Source organism: Melanotaenia boesemani, chromosome 23, assembly GCF_017639745.1.
Source record: "Melanotaenia boesemani isolate fMelBoe1 chromosome 23, fMelBoe1.pri, whole genome shotgun sequence".
NCBI lineage: Eukaryota > Metazoa > Chordata > Actinopteri > Atheriniformes > Melanotaeniidae > Melanotaenia > Melanotaenia boesemani.
Genome location: NC_055704.1, coordinates 12472859 through 12500588, shown reverse-complemented (window position 1 = coordinate 12500588; position 27730 = coordinate 12472859). Strand labels below are relative to the sequence as shown.

Sequence of the window (27730 nt, the reverse complement as noted above, 5' to 3'; positions counted from 1 at the left end):
GCCTGGTAACTCCTCTTCTTATTTTGTGGCTTTCATGGTCTTTGAGCTTCCGGCTGTTATACCAGATTGGATTTGGATTCTGAACCAAGCTTGTTATTTCCTTATTGGATGGATTGAAAAAAACACTGGACCTCTTGGAGTTCCCAGTCTGGATCAGAGTAACCAAGCCCTGTTAACTCTCTAATTCTCATTTCAGTAATCTCCTGTTCATCTGGTGCTCGCAGCTCCCTGAAGAACACACCTGATCAGGATCCCATCACTTCTGCTGGTACGTTATTTCACTGCCTGAGTCATTCTGCTACGGTTGGCAGTTTCTCAACTCTGTTCTCTTACGTCCACTGAAGATCCTGCTGCCAAGGACCAGATATAACTTTCTTTCTGCCTGGGCACATTAAATTCTTATTCATCTAATCCTAAGGTTTCAGATCTTATGTGGGTTCTAGCTGCTGAACCGTTACAGTTCCAGTCTGAAAAGATGTTAACCAAATAAGCATACATAACTAACTAACTAACTAACTAACTAACTAACATAACAAACTACAGCTAGATGCTAGTACCAATAATAGAAAAAATATCAACTGTTTACTCCTAAGCCTGTATATCCAGGGCTTTTAAAAGAAACATAAGCTAAAAAAAACACACTAAATCAATTTTTAAATTTGCCATTACTTCTAAAAGTAATGCTGAATACCTTGTATCACAGTTCTGTGACTGTGTCGTGCTTTTGTTGGTGCATAAAGTTGACAAATAGCTTTGGGTAAATAAATTAACCATAAGGAGGTAAAGTGTAGTAGGTTATTGTTTTATTAAAGCATATATATATATATATATATATATATATATATATATATATATATAGTTTGTACCATAGAATTGCAAGGGGACAGAGGGTCCTACCATTTAGGGACAAAATCCATTCATTCACCCATTTTTTATACCCACTTAATCCAATGCAGGGTCATGGGGGGCTAGACTAGGCGAGAGGTAGAGTACGTCCTGGACAGGCCACCAGGGCCAACACGGAGGCAAACAACCACTCACTCATAGGGAGAATTAAGAGTGACCAGTTAATCTAAAATGCTTGTCTTTGGGTAGTGGGAGGAAGTCAGAATACTCAAAGACAATCCACACATACATGGGGAGAATGATAAACTCCACACAGACAGACCCGTCTCGAACCCCACTCTCCTAGCTGGGAGAGTGGGCAACAATAGTAACCACCACACCACTGTGCCAATGAAGAAAAAAAAAAAACATATCAATATTAACATAAATGTTGCTTTATAATCATGTATATGAAGCGTTTGAAGTACCAAAACCTATGATTAAAGCCAACAAAAAAAGGTAGACATGATCTCCGATTCCTGACAGCAGTTTAGTCCACCACTTTTGGCTACTTTCGTCAACTTAGCATGTAGACATAGGACTGGTTAAGTTGTCTGCAAGAATGTTAATGAGAAAACTGCCTGAAACATCAAACTACCCATCAAGGTTTTTCTTTTTCCCAGATTCCTTGAAAGAAGAAAACACAAGAGAACTCTGCTGACCATACAGTCATCTGTTAAATGGAGTTCTATTCCAAACCATGAAGTCAACCTATCATTAAATCACTTCCTTGGCTTAGCATTTGTGTTTGTTTCAGTCTGAAGTAAATTGAAAGCATTAGCACTACAATTATACTTTTGTCTACTTCAAGTAAATGTGCTCCCTACCCATTTTCATAATAAGAAAAGGACAAGTAATCTAACTTTCCTCGAAAAACTGCTTTAGATTGCCTACATTAGTAAAACTGTTCTTTCATTACACATCAATCTTTTCACAAAATAAAAAAAAAAAACAGTCATAAGCATTCTTTTTCACTCTAGAATATTTTCTCTCTTAGCCATCAGATTTACCAGCCAGTTTTTAAAACCAATCCAAAAAGATAGCGATTAAGTCATTTTTGCTGTAAATAACTCACTTGTGGTGATTACATCACTGCGTCTCATAGCAACCTTGACTTACAAAAACCTTACCTTAGGGCTATTGAGCACCAAGCTTTCTCTAAAACTCACTCAGCTGCTTCTCTTCTTTACAACCTGATGACTCACTATATCCATGTACACCTTTCCAACTTGATTGCAAAACCTGTTGCATTCCAATATTTTATTAAGCAGATGTTGGAAATAAAAGGCAAAGCAATGAACTAAAGAGACAGTTAAATCAAATGAGGGGGTGGCTGATAATGCCTCACCATGTGATCTTCAATTTACTGATGGATTTATTTCTCTCCTGTCAACAGTTGTGTATTATGCAATAAAAAATAATAAGGCATGAAGTAAAATAAACTTACATAGCTCCCCTGTGCCAAATTAAAAATGTGAGCCATAGTGAGAATAATAGAAAAATAACTGAGCTTGTCCACCTACTGAGCTGGATGCAGCATAAAAAAATGTCACTATAACCTTCAGAAAAGGCAGTTTTAGAAACTTGAATACACTGCATATATTCATAAACTACAATATGATGTAGTGGCCTTTAGAGATGATATTGCACACGGTAAGGGTAAAAATAGAAACGTGCAATGATTATATGTTTTCATGTGGCAGCATTATGCTTTTGTTTTTTTCTAAATATATTTTGGGACTATTAGTACCCAACTGTATGTATTCAAGGGCACTTATAGAATAAAAAGCAACGTGCTTGCTATTTGTATAAGTTATAGTTACAGTTATAAAGCAAAAACAGTTTTGAAAATATTAAAATATTTTCTCTTTATTTTCAATTCCTTAAATTCCTTAAAAACCCTTATAAATATACAACAGCAATAAAATTTAGTTACTCCCAAGTTTCACAACAAACTCATTTCTACAAAGCAGATGTTTATTATGTGTTTGCATGTTTGGCAAGTTTTTGTACTAACAGTTTTGATTAAAAGGCAAAAATTAACTTTTAATGTGGTAGGTGTTTTCCAGCCCTATAAAAGAGTGAAAAGTTAAACTATTTCACTTTACATAGAGCTGTGAAAACCTCAGTATGAGCCGCAAGTATTAATGTCACACTTACTCGTGTTTCATTGGAAAATCAGTTTGTGTAGTAGGTGTTATAAGCATTACGACATTTGCAGCACTGATGAACTTTAGAAGCATAGAATATATATTGAACCAAACAATTCAAATACACAGTCTATATTTTAACAACAGAAACACATGTAGACAGAATGAACCCTGACAACAAAGCCTGTATTGGGTGATATGTAGCACATCTGAATTGCACTTTGGCACTAAAATAATTGTGAATAGTGCAAATATGGAGGAAAGGGCATTTATTAACCAACTACAGGAGCAGCTGAAACTCACCAGCAAGTAAAACCATGACTGATATGCTACTGATAAAGGATCAGAGAGTGCAGCTTCACCTCAGTTGGACTCTACCGCTCGCTCACCTTCCAGACACATGAGGTAAAGCGAGTTCTGAGAACCAAGAATGTCAAAAAAGCAGCTGGACCAGATGGGATCCCAGGCAAGGTTCTCACAGAATATGTCCACCAGCTTGCAGAGGATTTCACAGATATCTTTAACCTCTCACTGGCATGTACTACTGCACCAGCCTGCCTGGAAACTGTCACCATCATCCCATTGCCCAAGCAGTCCAACATCCCCTCCCTGAATGATTACAGACCAGAATCATTTACACCCATCATATCCAAGTGCTTCGAATGACTGGTCCTGGGACACATTAAATCTACACTCCCCCATAGGCCTTATTATAAATTATTGTGACCGGTTAAATATTTCTGGGTTTGTAAAATAGTAATTCAAATGGTTTGAAAGACAGAATGCATCAGTTTGTTGTATTGTGACTGTTAAATAGCATAATATTTTCATTTCTGTTCGACATGCTAACTTCTGAATATGACCGTAGTAATGTAGCTACCCATATTTAGAGTACAGTACTTATTCAGATTTGCATTTGTATAGAGATTTGGGTAACTAATATGAAGTTATACCTAAGTTAATTTTGTTATCTTTCAATGTCAAAAAACCTACATTACAGCACTGGACGTGGCAGCAGTAACACTGTGTCTCGTGTTTGTTTTACATTATTCCCCTCTTAGGGGCATAACACTCACACTCAAAAAGTCCCTTCCTGCTTTTACAGAGGGTCATAAAACCATCACTGGTCTCCCACTTCCCAACTACTTTTTATTATTTTTATTTTTATTTCAAATTTTCATATTTACTGCTCCCCATGCTTTTTCAATGTTAAAATTAAACAAAGACATGACAAACTGCCTTGGACACTTCATGGCAATGATGTCCTCCATGAGTCCAAATGACTGTGCTGCCTTATACACAGCACACAGACTCTGCAGCCACCAAAACAAGCATCCTGTCACATATGGTGCTTTTCCTAACTTGCCAGCACACAGTGGGGCCGGGCAAACGTGGCTGCAGGCCTGAGGTCAGGACAAATTGCCTTGCCATTTGTCTTTGCCAGATGAGGGCTGTGGCTAATCAGCCAGGATGAACAATACAGTAACAGTGGTGGTGTCTACTTAAAAAAATCTCTGATTCTGCAGCTTTTTAACATGGACAAACAGAAAAAAAGTAAAGATAAATGCATCTCCTGAGGGGTTTTAGACAGGAAAAATAAGCATGTGTAGAGCAACACCAACAACGGGTGATCTACAGAGGAATTCTATACTGGGGCAATGTTCAATATCTGCTGGCTAAAATCAAGTCCATAAAAATAATTCATGATAAAGAAGTGCGAGATAGGCAAGGAGTAAGTTTTACACTGTTTAACAATGGGTACAAATATGCTACGAAGAGTTAAAAGTGCAAGTCATGCCAAGCAATGTTCCCTCTAAGCTGCGTGCATGCGCAATTGCGCACTGCTCGCACAAGAAAATCTATGCAGCACATATAATAAAATTCAGTATACACATATTAAATAATATGTAATATTAGACCTAATCTAATCTAATTAATTAGACCAATAATATAGTTTTCTGTACCATTTTACATTGTAACTCAGTGAGTGACAGATGACAAGCCAATGATACGATAAGGGTCACTTACGCTACGCAGCCAATCATAACATTGACAGTGCTTGCATATGTGCCCTGCCTATATGCGCCTTGCAGGTTAGCTAGGTAACAACAGTGTGGTGGAGTTAAGAGACGCAAATGCTAACCCCTTATCATGGCGAAACGAACGGGCAGCGACACACCTGATAATTTATGGGTAGTAGAAATGCTAATAAAAAACGTAGTCAACTCATTAGATATTTTTACAGACAAAGAGTTACAGGAATTTACACTGTATCACAAGCAACAGCACACGTCATTGTGCAAAATGTGAATGTTTTAATGTGAACAAAATGTTATGTCTAAAGGTGTATATATCATTCCTTCCAGAACAGGACCCTATGCCAGGCCACAACTGGACCTCACCTAGGACAAAGCAGGACTCTTCCCATGGCCAAAGCAGGACTCTCACATATAACATACTACACATCTCATGAATAACAAGTCATAACTTGTCTTTTTCATTTTAAGTGGGCCAAATCACTTATATTAAAAGTAAAGTAATGAAAATTGCTGCTGTAATTTGATTCTTTTAATAAGCCATGTAACTTGCTATGATCGAAGATTTTGAAGTGTGACACTGGTGTGTGGCCACAGCGTGCACATCTGATGTTGTTCACAGTGGTCCTCAGTGTGCTCAGGAAGCTTGTGTGTATGCCCAGACACATGAAGAATTAGAGGGAACATTGATGCCAAGGTCTTTTAATGTTCATGTTCGGGGTTTCCCTCAAGGATTTAAAGACACGGACACTGCTGCGTGCACAACCCTGCTCTGGCACGAACAAAGTTTAATGTTAAATGTGAAATAAGCAGGTCAAATGTTCATTGCACATAAAGACACAGATTCTCCTACAGTAATCCCCACCCTAAAGCGGACGAAACTTGCCTTGGAGAATGTACTTATCAGACCAAAACAAACTTTTTTCTTGTTCTTGCAGCCTCAAGAACAAGAACAAAGTTCTCACTTCTCATGGAGTATGTATCAAGCTTTACTCTGTGCTTCTGACTCTTTGATGGCACACTGACATTAATTATGCACATTCATGGAGCCGGCTTTACCCTGCAGCATCTCCACAACTTCTTTTTCCAGCCATGACGATGCCTAATTAACCTTCGCTAGGGGGCGCCAAAGTGCAAAAATCAAAAGTTCAGTAGTACTGCTTTTAATCCATTATGTATCCAAACTTACTCCAGGAGAATTTTCAACTAGGTTCACAGAAATTATAGCTCCATTTTTCTTAGTACAAATATCTGGGTCACCACCAATAGTTGTTCATTATTCACCTGGTTAGAGACGCCATCAGTAGAAAGCTTTGAAGAAGATACACACCATACAGGCTGTGCAGAAATATTAGGCAAGTTGTATTTTTGAGGATTAATTTTATTATATAACAACAACTATGTTCGCAATGAACACAAAAGACTCATAAATATCAAAGCTGAATATTTTTGGAAGTTGGAGTGGGGCTTTTTTAGTTTTTAGTAACTTAGGAGGATATCTGTGTGTGCAGGTGACTATTACTGTGCATAATTATTAGGTAACTTAACAAAAACCAAATATATACCCATTTCACTTATTTATTTTCACCAGGGAAACCAATGTAACAACTCAAAATTTACAAATATACATTTCTGGCACTCAAAAACAAAAAAAACAAAAACAAATCAGTGACCAATATAACCACCTGTCTTTGCAAGGACACTCAAAAGCCTGCCATCCATAGATTCTGTCAGTATCTTGATCTGTTCACGATCAACATTGCGTGCAGCAGCAACCACAGCCTCCCAGACACTGTTCAGAGAGGTGTACTGTTTTCCCTCCCTGTAGATCTCACATTTGATGAGGGACCACAGGTTCTCTATGGGGTTAAGATCAGGTGAACAAGGAGGCCATGTCATTATTTTTTCTTCTTTTAGACCTTTTCTGGCCAGCCATGCAGTGGAGTACTTGGATGCGTGTGATGGAGCATTATCCTGCATGAAAATCATGTTTTTCTTGAACGATGCTGACTTCTTCCTGTACCACTGCTTGAAGAAGGTGTCTTCCAGAAACTGGCAGTAGGACTGGGAGTTGAGCTTGACTCCATCCTCAACCCGAAAAGGTCCCACAAGCTCATCTTTGATGATACCAGCCCATACCAGTATCCCACCTCCACCTTGCTGGCGTCTGAGTCGGAGTGGAGCTCTCTGCCCTGTACTGATCCAGCCACGGGCCCATCCATCTGGCCCATCAAGACTCACTCTCATTTCATCAGTCCATAAAACCTTAGAAAAATCAGTCTTATGATATTTCTTGGCCCTGTCTTGACGTTTTATCTTGTGTGTCTTGTTCAGTGGTGGTCGTTTTTCAGCCTTCCTTACCTTGGCCATGTCCCTGAGTATTGCACACCTTGTTCTTCTTGGCACTCCAGTGATGTTGCAGCTCTGAAATATGGCAAAACTGGTGGCCAATGGCATCTTGGCAGCTTCACGCTTGATTTTCCTCAGTTCATGGGCAGTTATTTTGCGCCTTGTTTTTTCAACACGCTTCTTGCGACCCTGTTGACTATTTTGAATGAAACGCTTGATTGTTCGATGATCACGCCTCAAAAGCTTGGCAATTTTAAGAGTGCTGCATCCCTCTGCAAGACATCTCACTATTTTTGACTTTTCAGAGTCCGTCAAATCTCTCTTCTGACCAATTTGCCAAAGGAATGGAAGTTGCCTAATAATTATGCACACCTGATATAGGGTGTTGATGTCATTAGACCACACCCCTTCTCATTACAGAGATGCACATCACCTGATATGCTTAATTGGTAGTAGGCTTTCAAGCCTGTACCGGTTGGAGTAGAACAACATGCATAAAGAGGATGATGTGGTCAAAATACTCATTTGCCTAATAATTCTGCACACAGTGTAGTTCCACCTTATCCACTGTTATAGCTCTTTTAATCAGTGTGAGGAATATTCCTTTAACTTCTCTTAGCAACTGACTTTATTATTAAAAGCTTAGTGGATCTGGGTATTTTGCAAACATCCATAATGGGACATATTTAAAAACCAATGGAACCCAACTGCATGTTCACCTTGTCATTATTGGCTGGAAAAGGCTCAAGATGTTTTGTATTCAGCTCTGAATAGGCAATTAGGTGGCATAAAATGTGAAGAAATGCTCTATTAAGTGAAAAAAAAAAACTCTGAATTAGTGTGAGAACGTCATGAAGGTTATGAAGATCATCAAAAAGGTCACAGATCTGTCTGTATTCAAACAACTGCTCAAAGTAATTTATCAAACCCGCCCCAGAGCAGACTTTTCTGATAAGAGCATCAGTTAAATAACAGAAATGAAGAATTAAAATGTGCACAAAGGGTTGACAAGAAGACTACTAATAACCTCAGTGCTAGACACTTTGCCTTTAATACATTATGCATCAAAGAATAGCCTACACTGTTGTTCTTATTCTGTGCTGAAAACGAAGTTCAAGAACAAGGAATACACTTGACAAGGCGTCCAAGGTCAGTGAACACCCTGACAAAGTGTTTAGAAGCACCGACTCCTTCTAAAATAGCCAGTTCTTTGGATTACCTTACAAATGGTTCCTAATTAATTTAACACTAGCAATGTTTTAGACTGAATAAGAAAAGGAGAGTGCAGGAAAAGGGAATCAAAGTAAAGAAGACAACATGTTATTAAGAGTGATACTCTAAAAATAAGTTGTGAACAACAACCAAGTCCTTTTTTTTCCAGAGAATGGGCCATTGGAGATAAACAACGCAAAGCCTCTGAAGCTACTGTGCCTTTGTTATTATCCTAAATTCATTTAAATACTAAGTCTCACGCATACCTTTATTTAAGTCTTGTTTGGCTGTAATTTTAGGGTTCATTTGTGAGCTAATATAAAGTCCTAAAGGAGTTTTCTCCTTTTATTTGCTGTTTTCTGGGAAGATTTACGGCTTTTTGTTGTTAATCTTGCATATTTTACGGTTGTAAAAACATGAAATACACTGCTTTGGCTAAATATTGTTTCAATTTAGTCAAAAATTCATATTTGGACAACAACTAAACCCAACGTTGCCATCTAACTTATTATAAATCCATCTAACAGTGAATAGAGATGAAACCATGAGCTGTTTGGTTTCTTACACCATGGTTTTCCTGTACACTACAATATTAGACCACACATTAACCAAAGACAGCACATGGAGAACAGCGGGAGGGAGGGAGAAAAGGGAGGTGATGTAGAGCTTCAGCCAAGTGGGCACATGCCACCACTTAACAGTCTGGCTGCTGATGTGTGTCCTTCATCAGAGAGTTAACGAATGATGCCAACCTCCAATGTATTTTTTTATTATTATTTTTTGCTAACCTCTTTACTTCCTCTCTCCGCATTCTGCTTCCTGACAGTGATGTTTCTATAACTACAGTTCAGAAACAAATAATGTGCTTCGGTTGCATGAGAATGAGAGAGAGAGATGGAAATGACACAATGAATCGGCTCTGTTCTTGTAGCTGTAGTTGGAAAACCAGTAGGACTTGCTAATTGTGTCACTCACTGAATAGATAACCAGTTATTAGCTAATTAAAAACTAATTATGTTGTTTTTTAGGGACTCAAACTGACAAAAATGGTAATACATTTTTACAGGGCCTCACATGATCAATTTTCCAAACCTACCTACATATGGTCAGTGTATCTAACCCCCCTCTGTCCTACGTTTGTCTCTGTTCTTGGACCACTCAGCCCCAAACCTCTTTCACTTCCTTTCCCTGTTTAATTACAAAAAAAGGAATCAAGGAGATAAAGTCTCCTGAGGTGTACTCCTTCACCAGGGGCGTCGCCTGGCCTGGGCGTTCCCGGCTCTAGCCCCAAACATTTCACATCAAGCTCTGAATGTTTTTTTCATCCCAGAAGGAATAAGTTTACATTCCCTCAGCCGCCTTACGACATTAAAGAAGATGGTAGTTTTGTAATTTCCTGGCTTATGTGAATGCAACACAGGTACAATATGACCAATCACAGAGGAATTTTATGGAAGCGGGGAGTCCTCCGTGTTGGCTAACAGCCCGGCGTTTTATCCCTAATCTGAACTCTGGTGTTATTTTGAGTGGTCATTATTAGCGGTCAAAAATGGACATCAGACGGTTTTTTATTTAGAAAAGAAAGACAACTCTTCAGTTGTGGTTGCTGCCAATGGGCAACAAGACTCTGGCCAACACACAAAACAGGTAAACCACAAATAATTTAAACCCTGTATGTCTTAAAATTAAGTACTTGATACTTTGAAGGTTAAGCTTGCTGTCCTAAATTGTTACCCTTGCCCTTTTCTGTTCTACACATTTGCATTAAATCCAGTGGTGAAGTCTATGTATTTCGCTGGTATACCTGCTGCTTTGAGTGTGTGTGTGCGTGTGCGCGCTCGCGTGCATGAGTTTGTGTTGTAGTAGATGAAAACGGCTTTCCTATTAGTGTTGGATGTTTGGTTTCTAGATGCTGCTTTAGTTTAAATATAAATAGAAAAAGAACAGTTTTATTTATTTACTGATTTTTATTTTATTTTTATTTTAATTTATTTTAATTATTTACTGATGTTTTTGTTTACCTCCAGGTCACTGGTTGGTCAGTAGTTAAAGAGTTTTAAAGAGTGTTTTACATTTTGTGTTGCTCACAATACATTTATATTTGGAATACAAAACCAGTCTTTCATGATCTCACCTTTGTGTGGGTGTTTACTTTATGTATTAATGAGGTTGGTGGTTCTTGTATGTGTGTGTTGCTCCAGGACAGGGGTGTTCGAGAATGGGAAGGAAAAATCAGAGTACACCACTAGTTTAAACTCGGCTATACTACTGAGAAAATAGTAGCGGTCAAGATGGAAAACAGCAAGTGAAAGAAGGAAAGAAGGGAAATGATGGAAGGAAAACAAGTGATGAAGTGATGATGAAGCCTGTAGGGAAAGAAGGAAGAGACAGATGAGATGATAGAGAGGTACAGTAAATACTACAGCATGATCTTTATTCTGAAAATTGCAAGTGACTGAAAACAGTTCACGTTCATCATTTTGTTGCAGAAGATGTGCACTAAAGAGCAGGTTGTGGAGATAAACAACAGATGTCTAGAAAAGTAAAAGTTTAATATGATTTTAGAGATCTTGTTTACATTGTCAAGTTTAAGACTGAAAATAAAAACATATTGAAGCACATATTACATTATTTGGCTTTAAACAAGGCGACACAATGCTCAAGAAAGCTTAAATAAAAAGCGGTTTTTACTGTGTTGGTTCACTGAGATTTCTTTTCGAGGGTGTGGGCTCAGCCTCTAATGTTTCCAGGTCCAGGAAACATTCCCTGGACCCTTTCTTTCATATCACATCATAAGCCCCCCTCTACCCCCTCCCACAATCCTCATTACCTCATATCATTAATCTGTGGTGTTGTTGGTGAATGTGTTTAGTTCAGCAAACATCACACTTCCGTGTGCGGCAGCCACGCTTACTGTCACTTTAAATGGTGCAAAGTAAAAGACTATTATCCATGTATTCCATGTGTGCTGAACTTCTCTCTCTAAACGCTCTGAAGTGCAAGAGGTTTTCTGAAAAAAAAAAGTACAGATCAAACACATGGAGATTTAAGTATTCTCTCTCCATCTTCCCTTTTTAGTCATTTCTTCTCTTTCCATGTCTTGACTTTTGCAGGGTGTGTCCAAACCTACTTGCACAGATGACTAAATTTACTTAATGCAAAGATAAATCAATGATTCGGGCTGGTTAGACATGGTGACTGAAACCTAACAAGATATTTCAGCAATGACATTTTAAGAAACTAAAAACAAGCGACAATCGGGCTACTACTGAATCGTATTAAGCTGGGAGTTGTGCCGATGCGTAAACAGAAAAATGTAACATGCTTTTTCTCCTTCCAGGCCTTTGTTATGCCTATGGTGGGTTTTCAAAATCACTGATATCACGCACTTGTTTTTGGTTATTTGTTTAAAATTCCCCCAGTTTTGAGGTATGCTGGAGCAAAGAGATGCTTTCAATTCCAGGTCTGCATGCTCTCCATTGCAATCCTACAGCACTTTTAACAGATCAATAATCACCACCAGTCTTTTAGGCCACAATTAAACATGCATGGAAATGATGACATCATCAATATCAAATCCATCCTTCCTATCTTGCTCCAGAGTCTCTGCAAACCCATCTTGTCCATCCATTAACCAGCAAAGCAGAGGAGCTTAAATACAGTGAGTACTGTCTGATAAGCACAGAATCTGAGAAAATAATTGATGCTGAATCAGTAACTGCAAATGAGCATGCATGTGTATGAATGCATGTGTGTGCCTTTCAATCAGTGATTAAAGTGTTTGCAGTGTCATCGAGACCCAGAGGACATTATCAGCAGCACCAGTGAAAATAGAGGGGAAATGATAAACAAACTAGGGTTCATTGGGTATGCATGAGTTCCTGCTCTTGGGCATTATACAGTAGACGTACTGTGTTTGTGCTATTTTTCCATCGTTTTAGCCATTGACACAAGTGATGAAATGCAACAAACATTGCTGACTGTTCTGGTTTCAGGGCAGTGATTTGTTTATGAATTTATCAGGTAAAACTTAGAGTTTTGTAAAAACATTGGAAGCTGCACTGTTCAAGAGATGCTTTCACCCCCCTAAATTATTTGGAGTTTCTCAAGGAAGACAGTTATATATCACTGCCTTATCATTTTGGAAGGGAGGAAAATGTTATTTCAATATGTGGTTGTAGAGAGCAAGTTCAGGACGGGTTAGAGCCAAGACCAGCTCTTCTAGACAGAAAATATTCATGGTTGAGCAGCAGCCCCACGCACAAAGGCTGAAGGTGGTCATAATAGCTGGTATAAGTCTGAGAACCAGCCTGTGGCCGTTTCTATCCTGGTGTGAATGCACACTTAAAGGCCACTAGTTCCACCAAAAAGAGCTATTCACTAAAGAACCACACCTTATTACACAAAACAAAGAAATACAAAAAACTGAGTGGCCCATTAAAACCCAGGAAGGGTTATGCCACTCGGGTAATGTTACAATTCACTCTGATGATGACCAATAAGGAGCTTTCCTGCCTTTCTCTATGTGTCATTAAAAAAAACACTGCCATTTCCACATCATGCCTTTTTTCATCCTAACCTCGATCCCACACATCCCAATTCCTATTTCTAGCTTATATAGGCAGAAACAAAGACACAGGAGAGCTGAAGGTCAACAGTAATAGTCTTGTCTGACTTCATCAACAATGACAACACAGAGTTTCATTATTTTAACCACACAATTATTGACCAATTTCCTGAAAAGTAATGAATTTAGACAAACAAGGTTTGTTCCAAAAACAGCATCTTCTTTTAATACAGCATGTATTTTGTAAGACATGTGGCTTCCTTCAGAGGAACTTCGCTAAAATTAAGACCACTTGGACATCAAAATTGTTCCCATTTGTATCAGTTCACTTTTCCTCCAACTCCACTTACTTTTCACTTTAAGAAGGTAAAATACCATGTGGCAAGCTTTGTGTGTGTTCACAGACATCATTGAGGGTATGACACATGAAGTGGGATCATGTAACCTCCAGCAGCTCAAAGTCTTGATGCAGATTGACAGTTTTGCATCGTCTAGCATGTAATTCTCCTTCACTTTGTCATGTTAGCAAAAATTAACATATGCCGTTGAACTCATGTAACCCTCCCCCCAAAAACCTCATGATTCATGCAAGCCCTGTACAGTTTACCAGCGGCTAACCCCTAGCGCAAACCAACTACCACTTTGATGGTACGACTGATACGATGCTGATTGTTGAAATGGGAGAAAACAGTGGTTGTCTTCCCCTTGAGTCAGCAACATTTTTGGCTACAGCCAAAATCTTTCAAGACATGGATCCACACATGCATTCGTACTGATTATTCAAGTAGAATTACACAAACATGAACTGTGACAGAGGCGAATTCAATCACTAGTTTCAAACACAAATTTACAATTAAAACAAACAATCCAGAACCAAACAAGGACTCCTTAAAGGCATATAGCATATTTAAATCTCTTGCATTGTGAGAGATCAGATTAGTGCTTCTCAGGGGTGCTTTTACTTTTATGGCATCAATTGTAGGTCTAAAGATGTATTTGTATTCAAACACAAACAATAAATGATAAACCATAAAAGAGTCCAACTGAAAGTGATGAATTTTTTGACTGATGCACGTTTATATTAAAAAACAGCTTATTTGACATGTCCTTTGTCATCTTCTTTACTCCACAGTTTGCTCCTTTAAGTAAGGGATAAGCCTTTCACATGATAGCCACACACTTCTGGCAAAAGTCTACCTCATCTCCCTGCAGTTAGCTTGTAATGTGCCTGCTTCAGCACTTGCATTTCCCCTACAAGCTCATTAAAGTGCCATGCCATTCATCATTTTTGATTCGCTCCTAAGAGGGAGAAAAAAAAATGTTACAACCTCAAGTCTCCTTTCTCTGCACTTAATACACACCCATTTCAATGTCAGTCTATGTTGAAAGTAAGAGAGGAGATGAATGAGTATGATGTAAATAAGAAAGACATGTGGATGTTTCTCTTTACTTTGTGCTCAGTCTGCCACACTTGCATTAATGGGTTATCAATCTTTCAGCTAATGATATAAAAATGCAGATTCATGCCATTTGTTTGGTACGGCGGCCATGTTTCATATTAACATATCTGCATGAGTCATGACTGAAAAAAGTCCACTTGGCCCGGTGATAAACTTCCATAAAGGAAGTACGCTGAATGAAATTTCTATTTTGTCACCATCAGCAGCTTCAAGCTTCAGTTCCACTTTTCATTGCAGTTGTTGTGCTGCATCTTGTTCCTGCCATATTGCTGCCATTTTTTACATCAAAGTAAAACGTCTGTTGTCAACCCTGCCAACTAGAAGATGTGTAACAGTGTTAAGCCAACCAAAAGTCAAGCCTACAGTCGGGAGAAGCGTATCATCCTCTGTCAGGATTTGGCTGGTTTAAATTAAAACATCCATTTGCCAGCATATGATGAAAACATTTACAACATTTAATCAACACAATGAAGTTAAGAAAAACAATCTGAAAGCTGTAGTTACAGTTGTAGGAAGAAAAAGAAATAGACTGGTGCTGACTCTCATTGTTAGCAATCATTGTTAGAAGACTATAAACTCTACTAAATTATACAGATTGCGTAAAACTCAGTGCTGCTTGCTGAAATACTCTGCTGGCTTTCTCTGGACCATAACATTTTTTTCTACAAAATATTTAGCTAATAGTGGTTGAAGGAGGCTGAAACAGGAAAGGTAGGCAGGAGTCCATCAAATGTCGACATAATGAAATTCAGGGTTACTGAAGCAATTGTTTGAAAAGATGGTATAATCAAACATAAAGACTGGGCATACAGATCCTTATTTTTTCAAAAGTTATTGCAGTGCCAAAGCAAGGTCACTTGAAACCCCTGAAATCCCCTCATAAAGGAACCAGGTGCAGGAACCAAGACAGTGAGTGTGAGACAATGAACAATGAGGAAAGAAACTCAGGCAAAATATACTCTGAAGGGTTTAGACAGCTGCAAGGCAGGTATGTACCAATCAGTAAACTAAGACCAGAGGAACAACAACAGGAAGTAAAACCAGAGAAGAAAGCGTGCTAGTAGGCAATAAGTAGCTTTACAAAAAACAAATACAAACCTAACAAAACCAGAATATTTTAACAAGACAAAGTTAACAACAAAACATGAAAACAAAGACCATAAAACATAAAACTGGCAAGACACAGCTGGAAAAAGATAAATATAATTCCATGCTAGCAGCTAATCTTGAACCTATGTGCGCAGCTCACATCAACAAGCTAGCACTTCATGTTAGCCCATTTAAAATGAAGTTATGCTGTATAGTTGTTGTAAATTCAGTAAAATAAATTACCCTCTGAGGAAAAAAACACCTGTTTCACACATGTGAGCTTTGACAAACTGTTTTCTTGTAACAAAGGTGTTTTTGTTTTTAACTCCACGTACAGAGACAATGACAAAAACCTGTGATTAAGAGGAAATTGTTCATAAAAGCTCAACTAGAGGTGGATCAAACAAATGTTTTAACTTCAACTGCTCTAAATCTTTATAGTCAACACCAACCTTACAATCTTTTATTGCTATATTGGACATCTCCCTATTGCTAAGGGACAATGGGCAAAATCTGTTATGACAAGTTCATTCTCAAAGAGCAGCTCTACAGGCCATCAATGTCATAAAACTCTCTCTCAATAGCCACTGGTGACAAATAATCCCTCTCCTTGCCCTCTCTTTGTATGTCTCATTATTATTCCATATTCTGTCGACCAACACAGTCTGCTGTTTCCTGCTACAGAGAAGGCTGAAAGCAGCATATTGCACTCACCTCTAAGTGTCCATGAGTATTCTTTAAACAGAACAAATCAGTATCCCTAAACATATGATTAATTTGTATTAAATAAAAGAAAGTAGTTGGAAATGAATGATCTATTATTAGTCCATGAAAGCAACTGATGGCATCTCCCCAGGTACTAGTAAATGTCCTATTAATCTCCATCCTAAAATGACAACGGAGCTAATCTATACTGATGGGAGAGCATGTCCCTGCTTTCTGTTGAGACCGTTAAAACCTCATCTGCCTTGGTTTGTCTTAATTTGATCTGACACTTAAAATGAAATATCTTAAGCCATCACTGATCTCACAGAAACACCACCCTCGTCGTTCAAGGCATTGCACACCCAACAGCATGGAAAACTGTTGTAATGTGACATGAGAGAGGGGAAAGAAAGAGAGAAGCGAGACAGCTCTGAGGAAATATCCAAGTGATGAAGAATGGAAGGTGAAAAGACTGTAAAGTGAAAAAGATGAGATTATATGAGGAAATGGAGGAAGAAAGATGAGAGCAACAGTGGTAGACATTGAATAGAAGCAGGATCAAAGCTGGGCAGACAGCTGGAAGGAGCCAACACAGGGAGTGACAGTGATAATGGAAAGCTGAATGGAGAGACCAAAGCTGGAGATGGAGTTTAAGTTCCTCTGGGCTAACTGCGGCCCCCTGTAGGATTCATGTGCACTACGACTGACTGCTGGTAATCAACTTAAATGAACTAACCTGTTTTCAACTCATTTCAAAGCTCCGGGTAAGTATCTGCTACAAAAGTCAAATGCCACCTTTGCATGAAAAAAAACAAAAAACACCTGAATATTTTTTTTATACTACAACCTTTTCTAAGTCAACCTGAAAAGAGCAAAAGTGTGATTTTGTTTGACACTTGTGCCTTAAAAAGCAACCCGTGATCACAAGATAATGCATTTTTCCAGCCTCTAAGCTATCCTTTTGTGGCTGAAACATAAAAATAAATCAGATAAATCAGACCAATCAAAGTTCCATACCAGCTGCAGGCTGGTTTTAGGTGTGATGAGAATTGAGAGTGTTGGCTTCTGCTCACTGGATGGTTCTGTACTGTTCTGATCAGTTTTTGTGATAACTTTGATTGGCACATCCCTGTTCCAGTCCTCTATTAAGTCTCCTTTAAAATGGCCTGCCTTCCCACACAGTTCTGGGAAATAAAGCATCTGCAGCATCAGGTTATGGACCATGACAAATAATAATTTAAAAATTGAAAATACAACGTGTCCACTTGTCAACAGCCATCTTGTGTGTTGGGTAAGGATGATGCTCATTTGACACACTGCATGTTTTTTATCAAGAGTAGAGCACCACAGATAAAAAAAAAAGCACATCAACATCTTGTAGGTCTTTTCAAAGCGGATGTGATACGAGTCACCACCTACAGTCAATATCAAAATCAAAGTGAAAACAATGCAGATTTTTATCAATCAGTTTCAGTCTCAGATAACCCTTTGAGCTTTCTGCCTATTTTTTAGGACTCATCTTTAAAATTGCACATCTATAGTAAAATCTGCAATCACAAGGTCTATTTGAATACTCTGAGTCAAAGTAAAGAGTGAATATCAGTATACGTGTTACTGGTGAAGAATAAAAGAAGATGGCACATAGCACAAATGAAAAAAATGTCCGGCTTGCCTAAAAAAAAACAAGAATACTTTCAGAATGAAAATCACAAGTACAATATGTGAACATTATCTCTACAAAGGCCAACTGTGATTAAGTGAAGCAGAACAAAAAGAGTAATTTTAGAAACACTAAGTTCATGCAAGGCCTTAAAATAGCACAGTTTGGCACCACCTGTTGGAAGCATCAGCCAGCTGGAAGACCTCAGCTGTTAAAAGGTTAAATAAACTTTTTGTATTGCTCTAAGCAGGCTTCCATAACTCCAGCCCTTCAGGACGACTGTACTGTTTTAGACACTTAACTGCTCCAACATACCTGAATCAAATGAAAAGCTTTTTAATTTCTGCACAGTGACCCATTAATCCTGAGTCAGGTGTGTTGAAGCAGGGAAATATTTCAAACCTGCAGCACTGTGAACCTCAAGGGCTAGAGTTGAAAAGCCCTGATCTATAGTGTGATCAACTTTATCTATGGGGGTAGCTAATGGATTGTGTTTCTGTCCCTAAAAGATTGCCTAATCCAACTTTACTGGTTGGACATAAATCCTAGAAAGTCACTTAGTTAAAGCTAAAGCACAATAAACAGGAAGAAAAAAGTTTTATGCAGTAAATGAGAAAAGTCAGAGCCACGAGGCAGATAAATTAAGTCAAACTTAAATCAAGTCAACAAGCTGCTCCAGTTAATTCAAGAGTCTTTAAAGGCTTATTAAAGTAATTTCATAGGTGCAACAAAACATTGAACACTGTATTTTTAACTTTACATATTTAACATGTTTTTTGGTAAACTCATTAATGATGAAAATAATCAGTTTCTTGCAGCCTTACATCACTTTTAAGTTAAAGTTAAAAAAAAACAGACACTGGATTCAAACATCTTTGTTAGGAGCATTGATAAGTCTGACTTGGAAACCATGCATACTGCCTGCTGATCCTCAGACTTGGGTTGATCGGAGTTAATGACTTCTCTTGGGCTAATCACTGTGCTCTCTTAAGAAGCCTTATTCAACCTACCAGACAACATCTACCCCCAACACAAATGCAGAATCCTGGCACTCCTGCCTACTCAGTTGATAGTGACCAAAGCTTAGCTAAATCTCTCTGGTAAGATTATTACTTTTCCCCAGGGATGAAATCTTTAGCCTTCTCAACTCTGTTGTTTCTGGCTGCAAGAATGAGAGGGTTAAAAACCATCACTGGGCTCACAGCCAGCTCTGGCCTCACACTGGTTCTATGGGATGGAGATACCAGACGCCAAAGAACCTCACTGGTTACACAATCATAGAAATAATTGGTGCAGCCGACTCGGGTGTAATTCAATTAGGGTAATAAAAAAAGACCCCAAAGAAGCTGTAATATAACATGGCATCGATGAAGTTTATGCCAAGCTATGATATTAAAACAGACTCATGCATCTTTAAGGGCTTATAAAAAATGCTATTTTAGCTTAAAATTTACCAATAAAATTGTGATTTTTGGGGGCTGCCAAGATTTCCATTTTAAACCCTAGTATGAATTCTTTTTGTGAAAGAAAAATGCTGTAATTGGTTTCTTACAAAGCAACTTTACAGCCTAAAACAGACAAATCGATGCTGCAAGCCAGTAACTCTGTTCAGCCATTTATTATTAAAATGTTCCAGGCATTCATGAGAGCAGGCTGTGAGCAATATTAAATAGATTAGGGTGAGTCCTAATTCAGGAATTAGGAGCCTGTGTCTCAACAGTAGATCCGAGACAGTCTTCCCCAAGGTAATCTTTCAGGAACATGGATGGAGCATCTTCAGCCCTGGGGGCATCTTGCAGACAAAAGCAAGCATGGATTGAAATGGCATGTCCAATCATGGTGCAAAGTCCAACAGGCAAACCAGGTAAACGCCTGGGGCACCAAGCCAGAAGGGAGCTTACAAGGCCTTTGAATCAAGACAGAAAGTCACAATGTGGAGTGTTTGCAATGACATTGGTCAACCACTACAGAAGTGACCCCTCCTACATCTCTTGGTCTTGCTGCTAGTAGTGGTGCATCTCATGTAAACAAACAGCAGAGAGTAGGTTTATAAAAATGAGAAGTTTTCTATCTGGTAGTGACAAAAGAAAAACAGGAAGAGCAAAGAAGAGAACAAAACAGTGGTAAGAAGTGCAGATAATCCAGAAGCTAATTTAGCTCAGAGCAGCTCAGTCTGTCAGTCTGATGACTACCTGGGTGTCAGGAGACTGAAAATAAAAACAGATAACTTGGATAATGTCAATTTAAAGCTGTTTAAACTGTAAAGCTAAAAATGTTAAATTATACAATTCATAGCCAAGACATCTGATGTGTACTACTAAAGTGCATGGATGAAAGTTATTGTGTGAAAGTGGCATTTATATTTTATTTTCTATGTCCAGTAGATTTTATGCTTCTGGAAACTACTCATGTATGTACGGCTTTAGCTGTCAATGTAATTCTAAAGGGTCATAATGCAGATTTCTTCGCATCCTCTGTATTGGATCTATATTAAACCATATTACCCCTGTTTAATTAAATAAAATAATAAATAATGAAGTAGAAGTCAGTAAAGAAAGTAAAATCTATCAAAGACCATTTAAAAGTTGCAAGTTAAGGATTTAATTCTGTAACATTGCCTTTAAAAATACTATATAATCATAACAAAAGGGCAATGAACGCTGGTTGAAGGGACCCCATGTGAAATTTTGCTTGGAGCCCACAGAGACCGGAGAAGCGCCTCTGGGCATGTCTACAGCTGTGTCAGATAAAGTTAGTCATCAACAGGGGGGCAAGACACCAAAGAAAAAAAGCTGATAACATATGTTGCATCAGCTATGCCTCCCTGCATACTAAGTTTTTACTCTATTGGGTCAAATGCAAGCATGCATCTCACCAAGTTGTATTCAACTGTTTGAAGTTAAAGACAAGTTTTCTTTGCAAAAAAACATATAAAAAAAAGGAATAGGCTCCTGTTTGCTAAGATTATTACAAGATGCAAGTCTCCGTTTAAGAGCACTTTTAAAACAGCTTTCAATGCTTCATCAATTATCAATTTTCCCACCGGTAACGAAGGCACCTTGTTGATCTGACAGCACCTTGCACAAGTGATTTGTGAATGTTACACCCATCACAGCCGATCATTTAGAGCAGGTGGCGTCTATCTGGAACAATCCGTGTGCATCAGCTTTGTTTTATTCCCAAAAGCCGCTGTGAGTGCTTGACAATGCAGAAACACATCACCAAGTCACAGAAATGACACGTTTCTTGTTGCAAACTGACTGCAAATTGTCTTACCTGGTTTCTAACGTCGCCAATGAAGAACGAAGGTTCTCTCTTTCTCGCTGATCTTTATTTTCAAAGGCAAACCAAGGCGGCTCTTAAAGAAGAGGCAGTGTAGGGGGGAGAAAATGGTTTGTACCTCCAAAAGATGTTCCTGGAGAGTGAAGGACGGCGCTCAGCTCGGCTGTCTGCGGAAGAAAACGCTCTGAGGCTGAGAGAAGGCAGCAGGCTGCACACCTCGGAGCGCCGAGCCCATGAAAGCGCTCTGCGGGGCAGTGCAGCGGCTGGGACAGACACGAGGTGGCGCTGTTGTGCACCAAAATTGTTCTTTATGCAGGTTTGTGGTTTGTGTCTTAGTTTGTGGAGTGAAAATGTGGAACAGACTGAACCAGGATCTAACGCAACATCCAAGCGTGAGCACATTGAAAACAAAGTTCAAGAATATGTTTGTTTTGCGAAGATATGAGGAAGAGGATGGACTGATTGGTGCTTCACTTACTATTTCTTATATGCATGTATGTGTATGCATATGCATATATGTGCATATGTATAGCTTTTGGTTAATTTATTGGGTTTATATAAATAGAAATATAGCAAATTGTAATCAGGATGTGTAGTAAATCTAGACAGGAAGTAATACTGATAGTGGAGAAGGGTTAGTATTTAAACATTTTACTATTTTTCACTCTTATGTCATGGTTAAGCTCTTCCTTCTGTTTTATTTTAAAAGGACAAAGTAACAATACAGAAAAAAAAAGTTTGATAAAGCATTTACATCTTTTTTTGAGTAAGTTTATGTGGTTTCCAACAAGATCAGATTTCTTTAGGATTCCCTGTCTGGCATGTGTTTCCATCAGTTTGAAATATATTCCACTTCGCGACATTATTTCAGATGAGGCTTGTCTCGGTCTGCCTAATCCCAACCCCTCCTATTATGTTCATTTTGAATCATTTTGTGAAAACAGATTTTTGTCCCGAACATGAATGAAATTCACCCAAACTGCTATCCGTTTCTCCTCTGCCTTCACTTAATCACAGCAATCACACCCTTACAAAGTTGGGTACTGACAAAATAAATTAAAGGTTTAAAGAGGGGGAAAGTATTTTTGTCTGCTGTCGACCAAAAGTCAAACATGCAATTAGAGAATTAATCAGATTATAAATTAATATGAACTCAAGTTATTACTCTAAGTGGTTGTTAAGGTAAATATAGTCAAACAATGTCATTTTGATCTTACCTGAATTTGAGGGTTCACTTTAAAACCTGCATAATAAAGGTCAAATCACCAGACTTTACAGATTTTATTTATTTATTTATTTATTGCAGAACAAGAAGATCATTAATTGTTGTTGGGAATTTGTTTAAACAAATGTGTGTTTTTTTAATAGGATTTGAATTTATTCTCCAGTAAATATGTCATATTTAGTATTCTACCTCCTGTCTTACTGTGAAATTATTCTACACTGTAGGTTATCTTATAGGATGCAGAGTAGACACCTTTCTGATGATGGTACTTCCTGAAAACGTTTTTTTTCCCCTAGTAAAGTTGGAATATTCTCCTCTGTTTCATTTTGACCCTTTATTAAATCATGATAGATCATTTGGTGTTAACATTAAAAAGTAAATGCTCTATCAAACTCATTTTAGATTTTCCATTACGGCAGAGTAAAGATATCAAACTGAGTTATTATAAGGGAGATGGATGCTGAAGAAGAAAGTAATGTGATCCGAAAAAGGAGAAAATATGCATCTTCACATTAAAGCAAAGCAGCAGCTTCACTGTCCAACCTTTACCACTGACAGATATTCCTGCTTAACACTCCGTTTAAATAAGCCAGTATAAATGTAATAATTAGATATGTCTTCATCAGCACCACATTAACAGCTGATTATATTAATGACACTGTGATATAAAAACATTAGTCACACCATAAATGCTTAACAGCTGAACAGCAATCTGGAGATCCTTAAAACTTGTTTTGAAACGGTTTAATCCATCTGTCACATTGCAATCATTATACAAAACTCTAGATAAGACCACCATTTTTATCCTGCTGGAATTTCCCCACAAATGCCAAAATGAGAGGCTTTAGACAGAAGTATAGTTGATTTTTAAAAAAGTTGAGAGCAGTGCTATTTATTTATTTTTTATGCAATTAAGTTTGATCCTTTTTGCTGTTCCAACACATCAATTTGATATTGTGGAAATAAATGCTAATGAGGCTGTTACATGGTCACCTTTTGAAACTCTCATGAAGTGACATTGATCAAGAGTTGTACCTACAGAGCTTGCCACAATTTGACACCAAACATGGTTTATGGTTTAACAGTCATCTAGGGACACATAGTAGAGTCGTTTGAGTCATAGAGAGGAGCCATTTGAGGTGGTTTGGGAATCTTTTGCCCTCCAGACATCTTCCAGCGGAGGTGTTTCGCGTATATCCTACCAGAAGAAGGCCTCAGGTTAGACCTGAGACTCAGTAGAGATGTTAAATGTCTCTGCTAGCTTCTGAATGTCTCAGTGTCCCCCTGGAAGAGCTGGAGGAGATGGCAGGAAAGAGGGGTGTAACTGCTTTGATTGTTGGCTCCTCATCCTGGATAAGTTGCAGAAAAATGGGTGAATGGAATATGATTATTTTTAAAAAGTGTTCACATTTTGAATATTCACAGCCAGATTAAGCAGGCACTGAAGCCAGTTTCAGCTTCTTATGAATTAAAAATTCTCCCAAAATGAGGCGATTCAGTCGGTATTGAGGTAGTTCTGACATTCAACATTATGATTTAGAGATAATAGTCAATGATGAGATTTAAAGTCATCCTTAAAAGGCTCAGAACATACTTGTTTTTAAATAGCCAAAAGCATGTTTATTATGGCAGCCTTGTGTATTTTGTTTTTGTTTTAGGTGTCGTTTGTGCACATTTTTAAAAAATGATGCATTTGCTAACTGCAATATGCAAGTAATCAATGGCGGCAGTGTAGGGACCAGTTTTGACTGGATGTACATCCTACAAATTCAGCAACTATCCAGTCTGAGTGGAATTCCTCAATAACAGACGAAGTACAATTATGAGAAATTCCAGTCGCAATGGAGCCGGTTTCCCACGCAAACGTGAGGTTACAAAGTAAGTTCATTCTTGGCCCCAAGTCAAAATTATGAGATTAGTTGTGAGATGCTAGATCAAAGATATGAGACACCGAGTCATAATTATTAGATAGTATCTCATCATTTCCAAATATTGAATCTATTTTTCCCCTCAAAGTGGTTCAAATCAGTTTCCATAAATGAGTTCATGGCTGTAAATTACCTGTGCAGGAAAATGTATGATACAATAAATGTACCATACAGGCAAAAAATGTCCCTAAACTTATCTTCTTTCCCAAATGTGACATGTTGTGTTGAATGTCTTCAGCTATGAGCTCTTACAATTTTGAGAGCTTCACATTTTTAAGAGAACATTCATATTCAAGAAACCATCTGGAATAGTTGCCATCTGGTTCCCAAGTTCCCTGATAGGACTAATTTTCATTTAATGAATTTTCATTAAGTAAAGAATCTTCAAGCACTTCCTTGAACCCTTAGGTTGTCCTATCTAAGCATCCCTGGGTGAGCTAGCAGAATCAGAGTCCTGCTTTGTTGCATCTGTGGAATATAAACACATCAGAAAGAACAAACTTTATGCTAATGAAATCCAAGAATTGATATGGAACTGGGGAGTGCATCTGCAGTATAGAATCAGAGAGAGATACAACTATTGCACATATTTGATGGACAAAGGAAGGCAAAAAGCTGATTTTCCCCCCCACGCTCTAAAATACAAGAGTTTTTGCTTCCAGAACTTATTGCATGAATTTAAGATAACATTCAAAATACCATCAGATAAGCATATTAGTTCTGCATAATTACATAATTTGCCCTTCCAGGAGCAGTATAACCATAATAAGAATTTTTCATCTGTGATGTCAAAATGCAGTTTTGCTCCAGTCAGGTTTTTTCTCTTACACTCTTACACACTCCCTCCACTACCCACAAAGATTTTCTCAAGCAAATGACTCTTCATTAGAAGTCAGTATTCCTTTTTCCACTCTTATTCAGACCTCTTTTAAATGAATTCCCCTTCTTATTACAAAAGGGAAGTTCCTCATTTTTCATTGTTGATTTCGGACATGTAGATCCAAATGACACACCCCCATTCAAAAACCACCTTTTCCTCTCATCAAATCTCCAGTTAACTCATTTTATTACAGAGTAGCAAATTTTACAATGTCATTAGCTACTCATTCAGAACAGGTTCTTTTTATTGAATAGAATTCCATGACTAAATAGAATATAAATAGATTAATTATTCTCCAATTAGGTCTTTAAGTCTTAATCTCTCTTGTCCACTGATCAGTTCTGGCTTCAGAACCACCATTGTGGTGACTAAATGTCCAACTGAAGGCTCCAAAGTGGAGGTTCACGGACCAGTGGCTGACGTTGAGGTGGATGCATACATTATTTATGGTGTGTTTAGACCAAACATGAACTAAAATACATATAAAGTCTACTGAAACAATGCAGATAAACAAGAATTTACACAATACAAATTAAGTTAAATATCTCTGTACTTGAGCCAACATGTGTGAAGGTTAGCTGTATCAGCCTATCAGCTCTAAGATTCAGCTGAAGTCACCCAAAGCAAGAGTCACTGGTTTATCTATGAATGACTGTCTGCAATCTAATAAATAATGGAGGACAAAGTTAATATACTGACTGCGATGGCAGCTTTGGCCAACCAAGAAAAGTATTAGAAAATGTGAGCTAAACTGCAGGATTCCCAGGTGAGTTACTAAAATGTGTAGATTTTACTGGATTTTGGCTCTCGGTTGTACTTTATCATGTTCCAGTTTAGGCCATGTCCACATGGAGATGAGTTTAAATGTATCAGCCAAAGTATTTTTTTTTTTTTTTTTAATCATTTGAGTGTTTTGTCCACATGGACTTGGTATTTTGGGAGCCCAAAAACACTTATCCTTTCAACCAGGTCCCAAAGTTCTTGAATAATTCTGCCTTCATAGAAAACCATTTTTAAAATGAAATGATTTAGTCTCTGTGTGGACGTAGCCTGAGTACTAGCATCAGTTTTCTCAGTCAACTAGCTCACATTACAAAATAAAGATGCCCAGATGTAAAGTGGTGTAACATGGAGTTTATTGCCCCAAGTGGCGGGTGGGATTCAATTAAACAGAAACAAACAAGAGGAATTGCTGCTCAAAGAAATAAATACAATTGAAGGGAAAAACTGAAAAGAATCTTCAGACAACGATTCACAACGGCCTTTCAAGCAACAAGCAAAAAGCCTTATGGGCTCAATAGAGATCGGAGAGGTCAGACACAAATAAAATCTACTTTCTTGCCTACAAAAATTTGTGCTGTGAAATGCTGCAAAAACCCTCCAGTGGCAAAGTGGAACTGTGATGATTTTTCATCTGGCATTAGGTCTTTAAAAACAGGTTCTGATCCAGTTTTATTTTCATGTTCCTTTCACTCTTTTTGTACTTTCACCTCCATCCATCTATACACGCTGCACATGAAGTAAAGAAAGCCATTTCTCAGCAACCTCAGGTTGGTGTTTTACACCACACAGGATAATAAGAAGCGTTTCCCTTTCTCCTCAGTGCCTTCTCCCCAACTCACACTCTCCAAACAGCCCCATTCACCTGCTCCAGTTTTGGTATTGTGCTCTAAGGTTAGGAAAGAATGCAACGTTTGACACCTGCCAGAAGCAATCAAATGTTCACAATGTCAACATGACTGGTGTCAGCTACATTTACCAATGATCTTTTACAAAGCCGCTTTATCCTCACTAACAACAACAACAAAAAAGATGTTCTAATTAAAAAATAAAGTCTTAACTCAATATAAGTTTTCTTCTACATTAATATTTGCCATTACATGACACCCATAACAATGACTGAAGTCTGGGAACAACAATAAACAATAGTATTATAAAAAAAAAGGATTATTTCTAATGAAGTCTCCACTGTTAGCAAACAGTCAATGAGGGAAAATGGATTAACACTAATGTTCCACAAAGTTCAAATTTGATTACCATTTTTAGCCAATTTCAACACACAGCAATAATGCTGAGTCATGCTGACAGTGCTGACCTTTTAGCAGACATCAAGCAGGAGAGTCCAAATTAGCCAAACCTTGTCTTATAAGTGTTTGCACTTGTCCTTTTTAAAGTTTTTTTGTGTGCATTTTACCCTGTGAATAACTTTTAATGCCCTACAGCAGTGGACCCCCTTCATGCAAATTCTAAAAAAGCCCTGGACCCCCTGCCCCACCTTGCACTGAAACCATGCTTGGTTTTA

At 38.1% G+C, this 27730-nt stretch overlaps 1 protein-coding gene across 1 annotated transcript in view; it reads right to left on the bottom strand.

Moving 5' to 3' along the window:
- The window catches only part of nav3 (neuron navigator 3), a 382473-nt gene extending 360817 nt beyond the window's left edge, over positions 1-21656 (bottom strand). The window contains exon 1 of the mRNA XM_041977344.1: positions 21390-21656. The gene's annotated coding sequence lies outside the window, so the exon portion shown is untranslated. The remainder of the gene's footprint in view (positions 1-21389) is intronic.
- Positions 21657-27730: the final 6074 nt, after the last annotated feature.